We start from the raw sequence: 8,403 nt of genomic DNA, 5'->3' as shown, positions 1-8,403 counted from the left end.
GAGGGAGGGGAGATTAGGAAGGAGAGCTTGTAGCTTTCAGGTAGACCCTCAGACTGTACCCAAACCACAATTCTCTCCTGATACCCAGCCCTCGTGGCGCCATCCAGCCCACCCTTCTAGCCCAATGGATTTCTTCATTGCTCAGGAGGTGTTGTTTTGTTTTCCTCTCAGGGGTTCTGAGGTTGCTCCCTGTGATGTAGCCTCTGTTACTCTCCTCTCTCCTCCTCTGTCTTGTCAGACACGGGTATGTGCAACCCCAGAAAAACTAGGCAATGCAGCTGAGTGCAGAGGATCTATGGGAGAGATGAGATCTGCCCTCTCACATCCAAGCCGAGCTGAGTCTCAGAGAGGGGCCCAACCAAGATACCCGCTTATGCCCATAATTTTTGTTTCCTAAAAATGTCAGGAACAAATGAAATTTGTTCCCTTTTAAGGCCCTGACTCTTCTTTCGACACCTTTACATACATCTTTTCAGCTTAAACTCCTGTCGCATCTTATCTTATTTACTAGGTCTTTCTTATTTCCACATTGTGAGAGAAGAAATCTGATCGGTCTGGTTGACGGCCAGACATCAGATGGCCAGACTGGCCGCCTTGGGTGGGTTAGGAGCGAGGGGGCTGGGGAGAGGGGAAGGGTGTCACAGGGAACAAGGTCATCCAGTCCTTCCCCTTCAGCTGCCCCTGTGTGTAGGTCATTCTCTTTTTAGGGGGGCTACTGGTGGATAAACGCAGTAATCAATACCTTAGTTACAGTCATACGACAAAAGTGAGCTGTCTTCTGAAATACTGACTTGTGACCCCCTCCCCCTGATATTCAAACTTCCAACCTTGGTTTTTTTGTTTTTCTTCTCAGGAGTATGAGAAGTAACAAAGAGGAGAAGTGTTTGGGGACACATCTTGTGTCGTCACCTAAGCCTGAGTTTTTGTCGCTTAGATGATTCGTATATAGATTTAAGTGCCGTCAGATTTCACACAGATAAATAATGATTCACAGCTTCAGAAGAACCCTGCTGTGTCCTTTTATGCTGCCTTTCATAATAAGACTTTAACTGCCCTTAAAACACTAAATCTCATTAACATTATCTCCAACACGCTAATAGGAAAAACAGGCCTGTAGAACAGTGACAGTTTATGATTAAAAACACATTTATTTAAAGGCTGAGCTGCCTCCACTTGCATATAGCCTCCTGCTTCCATAATCTGCTTTTCACAGATGCTTTCTAACAGGCAGCCCCTGCTATAGCTCTGCTAACAGCGTAAAACCTTGAATGATATGCCTGGATTTGATATGTGCTCCTTGCTTATCAGAAATTCCTCGGTTGTAGCCTATCACTGATGAAATTACTTCCCAGGAGAAAACTGGGCACTTTTGGAAGACGCACTAATGCCACCAGGCCACTAGGGTCACGTTTAGTATTCCACAACAGTAACTGTCGTGGCTTATGAAAGAGTCAGTCGTGATGGAATAGCATGCTTCATGCTTTGTTCACCTAAAGAGGAAGGTACAGAGACAACCTGGCCCAAGTGTATAATGGAATGCAATAAAATTGCTCCAATCTATTATTAGTTTATTTAAAACCACGAGTAACTCAAAGCAATTGCTGGTCTTCACCTGAAATAGACACATACTGTTATTCCATTGTGAAAATCTCGGATAATCCAAACCTTACTAACTCAAAAGTTTTGTGGAGTGATGTTTGTATGTGTGGACATGTCACACAATGCTCCTGCTTTTAGTCTCAAATAACTGAGGTTACATTTTATAGCCAGCTCTGGTGGAATAGTACCATACTTTACCTTGAACAAGGCTCAATATATTGTAGAGACAATTCATTCTATTTAGGGTTGGGATACTCCGCTGAGGAACAGTGGGTGGGCGGCAGTTTGATGACAGAGAATAGAGCCAGCACACTCACCACGTGCACTTCCCAGAGCTCCAGTGCAGCAGGGATGCTTGGGCTGGGCGGAGAGGAACCAGGAGTGTTGCCTGCACAGATGTCCCCCGCAAGGTGGGAGGTAAAGGGAAACGAGGGCGGGCCCTCCCTGGCTTGAGTAGAGACACAGGGCTGAGATGGATGGCATTAGACAAGGAGCACCCCAAGGGCAAAGGACAGGTTTAAGTGAAATGAAACCTTGACTCACTATGATAAGGGCAGTGGGTTGGAATGTTTTACATTCCCCTCTTCTGTCACCATTCTTATAACATCTGTGTGGCTCGTGTAACTGGGAAGTCCAGGACACAGTCACGTGGTCTCCAGTTCTCCCTCAGCTCCGTTTCTCCTCTTTGTTGGTCTCGCATCCCAGCGAGTGCTTGCTATGTGAAACCACGGAAAAGGTAGTCCCCAGCAGCTCCAAGATCACGTGGACCTCCCTGCTCAACATCTCTGGGGAGGGGCGACAACACCGTCTCTTCCGGGGTCCGTATATCAAGTTTTTGATCGGCCCTACTGGGTCACGTGCCCATGCCATGGGCCCATCATTTTAGAAAGGGAAATAAAAACCATGACTGGCACAGTCCCATCTTGAAAGAGAAAGAGGTGCCAGGTAGACAAAAGTAGCCCCTGTGAACCGCAGTTTCCTTGAAGCGCTTATTTTGAGCCGGGGTCGGTCTAATTCTGACATGAACTAAGTGTTTGCGAAAGGCCTTCTTGAAGAGGGGCGACTCAGTTTGTATGGACAGTCCAGGCACAACCTCATATTCAATTTCTCTCATCCACCCCCCAATACCCACCCTTCTGTCTATCCTCTCCCAATGTTTTCACATTGTCATGCCACCTCTGCGGACAATACCCTTAAAATGTGCTGGTGTTTATGTGGCAGAGGGTCTTGAATGCCAGACAAAGGTGTTTGCACCTAATTCCTCCATCAATAGCAATCCATTTATGACGTTTGAGCCTGGGCGCGAAATGACTGAATTTCTCACTTTGGGGAGCTCAGTCTGGAAGCGGAGTGCAGGATGGATTGAGAGAGCAGGAGAGGCAGTGAGGAGGCAGGGAGGAGGCTCGCACAGGAGTCTGGCCAGGAGCGGAGGAGGCCTGGTTGAAGAAGGGGTGGGAGGAAAAGAGCAGGGGTAGAACTGATGGCTCTTTCGGAGGCAAAGTCTCTCAGTTCTCGGAAACTGACTTGATGTTGGGGAGCAACAGAGAAGGAAGTAAAATTTTTAAAACAACCTAAGTTCTCAAGTTTTGGAATTGAGGAAAAAGAGGAAGAGGATTGGCATTCGATGTACAGCAGGCAGTTGGCAGTATGGATCTGGAATTCAGGAGAGGGGTTGGGGCAGGAGAGAGAGAATCCTGAATGTAGTTAGAGCTGAAATAATGGGAATCACGCGATTGTGTCCAAAAACTACAGAGAAATACGGGGAAAGCAAATAGCACTCAGTCCCTCATTCCAGAAACCTGGGAGTCATCCTTGATTCCTCCATCCCCTCATGTCCTATATTCAGTCTTTCAGTCACACCTGACAATTCTGTCTTCAGATTTTATCCTGCGTCTGTCCACTTCCATCCTTTGCCACTCCCTTCCCTTAGTGAAGACTCTCCTGCCTGGACCGCTGCAGGTTGAGTCGCTTCTAAATGATCTCTTTGCTTCCACTCTTGCCTGCCTCCAATCAGCTGTGGCATGTCACCCTTAGGGCTTTGAGCCCTTAATGGCTTCCCACTGAGGTTAGAATAGAATCCAAGCATCATATCACGGTACACAAGACTTTGCAAAACTGGGTCCTTGCCTCTCTCTCCAACTTTCTGTCCTTGTCCCCTTCCTTCACCACCTTTTAATCACTGTCATCTTTAGGTTTCCCAACATGTCAAGCTGTCTACCAGTTCTGCTCTAAACTCCTTCACCAGCCCTAGCCCTACCTCTTCTTTTTCATCGCTTCTCTCCAGCTTCCGCTTCTACTTCCCATTCCTTTAATCCTCCCAGGAACACAGAGTTATTTTTTATTCCCTAAAGTATCATCTTCCACAACAGATCCCTCCGTGGCCACCCCCATTCTCACTCCAGCGCTGCAGCATGAAGTCGCTGCAGTCCCTAGAGGCCAAGGGGTAGGGAACCCGGGTCTGACCGATAGCATAAAGCCCATAAAAATCATCATACTTTCCCTTTTAAAATACATTCCAGTTTTAAAGAATATAATACTAAACATGGAAGTTATTTTTTAAGATAAGGTATAAAAGGATTCTTCACTTAACAAAAGGATTCATCTTGAGGTTTCCTAAAATATTGATTTTTTTCCTCCTAATATAATCAGAGATTGTAATTTTATTTTCCACAATTCAGTTCACACAGTTTTGAAGCATACAACAATTGCAGAAGATGCTTGTGTTATTTCTGTGTCATAGACAGTAAGATTGAGTCACAAAGTCTTGCCGTGAATGACAAAGACTAAATGATAGAGTCAAGGTTTAGCAACCAGAGAACTGTTAGCATGGAATCTTTGCTCATATCAAAGACTAATTCCATTTCCCCATTAATTTCCTCTTAATATATAGACTAAATTCCTGCCTTTGTTTTCCAATACCTGCAGTGGACTTGAGTATAAAGATCTTGGTGATATTTTGTATAGCACTGGGTAGGGGATTCCCAGATGATGGTTACTTCGTTCCTTAGGCCACTCCACAGCCAACGCTTATGTTTGTGTTGGGCTGCCTGCATTGAGACTATTTTTTATTTTTAACTTCTTTTAAAAAACTAAAGTATAGTTGATTTACAATGTTGTGTTAATTTCAGGTGTACAGCAAAATGATTCAGTTATATATATTCAGATTCGTTTCCATTATAGGTTATTACAAGATACTGAATATAGTTCCCTGTGCTATACAGTAGGACCTTGTTGTTTATCTATTTTATGTATAGCAGTATGTATGTGTTAATCCCAAACTGCTAATTTGTTCCTTACCCCCATCTTTTCCCTTTTGGTAGCCATAAGTTTGCTTTCTGTGTCTGTGAGTCTATTTCTGTTTTGTAACAAGCTCATCTGTATCATTTTTTTTTAGTTTCCACCTATAAGTGATATTATACGATACTTGTCTTTCTCTGTCTGACTTACTTCACTTAGTATGATAATCTCTAGGTCCACCCACGTTGCTGCAAATGGCATTATTTCATTCTTGTTTTATGGCTGAGAGGCTATTTTTGATAATACATTTGTGTTTTGTCCAGTGAGCAACCAGGCAGAGAGGCAGTGCTAGGACAGTTAAGTTACACTTTAGCGTAATTTCAAGACGTGAATAACAAGTTCTTTTTTTAAATAAAAAAGGAAATGAAATTAAAAACAAGATGTCAATTTAATCTGGGAGACTTGAAATGACAAGCTTGCCCCTTGTCAATTTTGTTCCAGTTCACCAAGTCTCAACAATCACAGCAGCAGGGCAAAGGAGGAGAGGCTGTCCCTCGACCCCTGGACCTTCTTGCATTTGTGGGTTTAGTCTGGGCTCCAGTATTATTTTCAAGGGTTTTTATGTTCACAGATTCCTGCTTATATTAAGAAAGCTTTTTGTAGATAGAGATCTATCTGATGCTAGCCAAGCAGCATATGATTACTATAAAAGTAATTTATAGGAAAAAAAACCCCACCCCACCTGAATCCTTAGGTACTTAGATGAGTATACACAAGTAAATTTGAGGTCTAGAACCAAGCCCTGTCTAAACACAGCTTCATCAGATTTTGATTTGGGCGGAAAAATTAAAGCTCGTGCTTTGCTCCAACATTTTCACATTAAGACAGTCTCACCAGCTTGATTGTTTTGTTCACCTTGTCTGTTCTCCCAGGTGCACCGGGACAAGGATGATAAACCCGACTCAGGCAACTGTTGTAAGGGAAATTGAAAGCCATGTAAATCCAGGGCTTATATTAACTGCTAAGAGCTTAAGCACCAATAGTCAGTACCTACTTAGAAGCCTGCATGTTCCACAACTTTCTCAAGAACTGGAAGAGAAAAACACCACATCACATAGAAATAATATATTGGTCCTGAAAGTATTTTTAGTTCTCCATGGAAAAAGAAAATTCAATTTTGCCTTTAAAAAAATTTAAGTAATTCCAAACAGAAGTACAATTTTTTCCTCAAAATTTTCACATCTTGGGACAGGAGCAATAATAATTACTCTTATTTGAGGCAGACCCCAGACCAGGACTTCATATGTGTTCTTTTCTTAATCTTCACAACAACCCCACAAAGTCGTTTCTATTATCTCCCTTTTACAGATGAGTAAACGAGGGCTCAGACGGGCAGGGGTGGCCAGTTCCGTATTCAAATCCCATCTTCTGTGATTTCACACTGCATCTCTTGGGAATGGAGTTCCAGTCATTTGGCGAGACTTATTTTTACCTTTGTGGGCCCAATTTGTATCTTGATTTATTAGTTTTCTTTAATGAGAGAGACTAATAAAAATGGTCAGCTCTGACATTTGACTTTACCCTAAAAAAGGCCATATTAGACGGCCATGCCATCCTGTTGACATTGGGTTACACTTTACCTTGTCTTGGGTCTCCCTTCTTACCTCCTGTGGCCTCACTGGAACTCATAGAACTCATTCTATCTAGTTCCCTTTTCCCTCCCTCGCTGAGTTTTCTAACATGCCATCTTCAAAGGGTATAGCAGACTTACATCCATGAAAAGTTATATGCACATTAGAATATAAATCTAATGAATTTTTAGGTGAACTTGTTACTAAAATATACTTATTGTAAAGGGCATGAACCATGCGTTTACAGCTCCACAAATTTTCAAAAAATGAACCACCCATACATATAACCAGCACCCAGATAGAGAAATAAAATATTACCAGGCAAACTAATGATATTTTAAATGCTGAAGGGAATATTCTTATTTCAAAGCATATGTAAATAATCTTTTTGTAAAGGTAAGGATGCATTTGAAATGTGTTTCATTATGTCCCACTGTGTTTTATGCACCAATTTTCATACCTTGTGTTTTGTTAAACCCATGATGTGTTTAAAGAGAACCTATGGCCAAGCACCAACATCAGAGTATACAAAGCACGTCTACATGCAAATAAAATCAGAAAACATCCAGCAGAAAGATAAGCAAAGCAATTAAATGGCATTTCACAAAAGAGGCAACAGGTGACCTGTGACTTGAGAAAGCTGATCAACTTTATTAGTAATCACGTAAAGACAGAGAGAAGCAACAATGAAACACTTTTTTTCCCATCCAATGCTTGGCACGTACTTTAAAACTTCGATATCATCAGGGATGGGCAGTGATGTGCAGCCACGGGGACATTCATCTATGACTGATGGTTATGTAATTTGGTAAAAAAACTTAGGAGTGGGCAAAAAAAAATTTTTTTTTGAGTAAATAGAACTTATGTAGAACAATAACAAGCAACAAGACAGGAACACCTTTCCCAGCCTCACATCAGAACGCAACACCGCATAGTCCTTAGAGTGTTTTCTCCTGGTTATTAAATTAAAAACTGTCTTTCTACAATAAACATCTAGAACAGACATTTCTGTTGTGAATTCTAAAAATTTGCTTATCTTTAAGAAGCAACCCCTTTAGGGAGGACTTTTCCTTTCTGCTCACAGGTGGGTCCTAGTTTCACATTCCCGGGACAAGAAAAGTTCCCAGTAAAAGCCTGCTGGTTCTGTGGTTTAGTTTGTCAACATCTTCTGAATATGGAGGATTATATATAACACACAATCTGTTTTACATTGTCTCCATCATTTATTGTTAGCTTTCCACCAGTGGCCACCAGTGGCAGGTCCGCTGCTGTCTCATTTGACAAAGCAAGCATCGTTTCTATTCGAGAACGTGAGGCAGGCCTCCTTGCAGAAGGAAGAACACACGCGTTTCCAAGTGCCAGGCCCCACATGTGAAGGGAGTCTGTTATGTTTCAGTGATGAGTCACAGAGGATGTTACAGGTGGTGCAGAGTGATGCTTCAAAAGGTGAAAAAAATACTGATGGAGCCGAGATCAAGGATTAATATAACAAGGTGACAGGGGAGAATAGATGAGTCTGAGTTAAATATTTTAGGACAAAAACTGCCCAAGTTCCAATTGTACCACTTAGTTTTGGATGATCTCAAGGAAGACTCATTCTCTTGTGCCAAATGGTTTCTTTTCTTAGATAATGTTTATGTCTCAAGACTTGTGCACAGAATGTAGATTAGTGTCCAAATGTGGTCTACATTAGAATCTTCTGGAAGCCATGATAAAAATGCAGATGCTTGGCCCCTAGTCTAACCTACTCATGGGGAATCTATGAGGTTGCAGCCCAGCCACCAGTTTATAAGAAGCTCCCCTGGTGATTTTATTTTTTATTTATTTTACTTTATTTTATTTTATATTTCCCAGTTTTATTGAGATATAATTGACCTATAACATGGTATTAGTTTAAGGTGTACAACATAATGATTTATATAGGTATATATTGAAA

Source organism: Leucopleurus acutus, assembly GCF_964270905.1.
Source record: "Leucopleurus acutus genome assembly, chromosome: 15".
Taxonomy (NCBI): Eukaryota; Metazoa; Chordata; class Mammalia; order Artiodactyla; family Delphinidae; genus Leucopleurus; species Leucopleurus acutus.
This window is presented reverse-complemented; position numbering follows the sequence as displayed.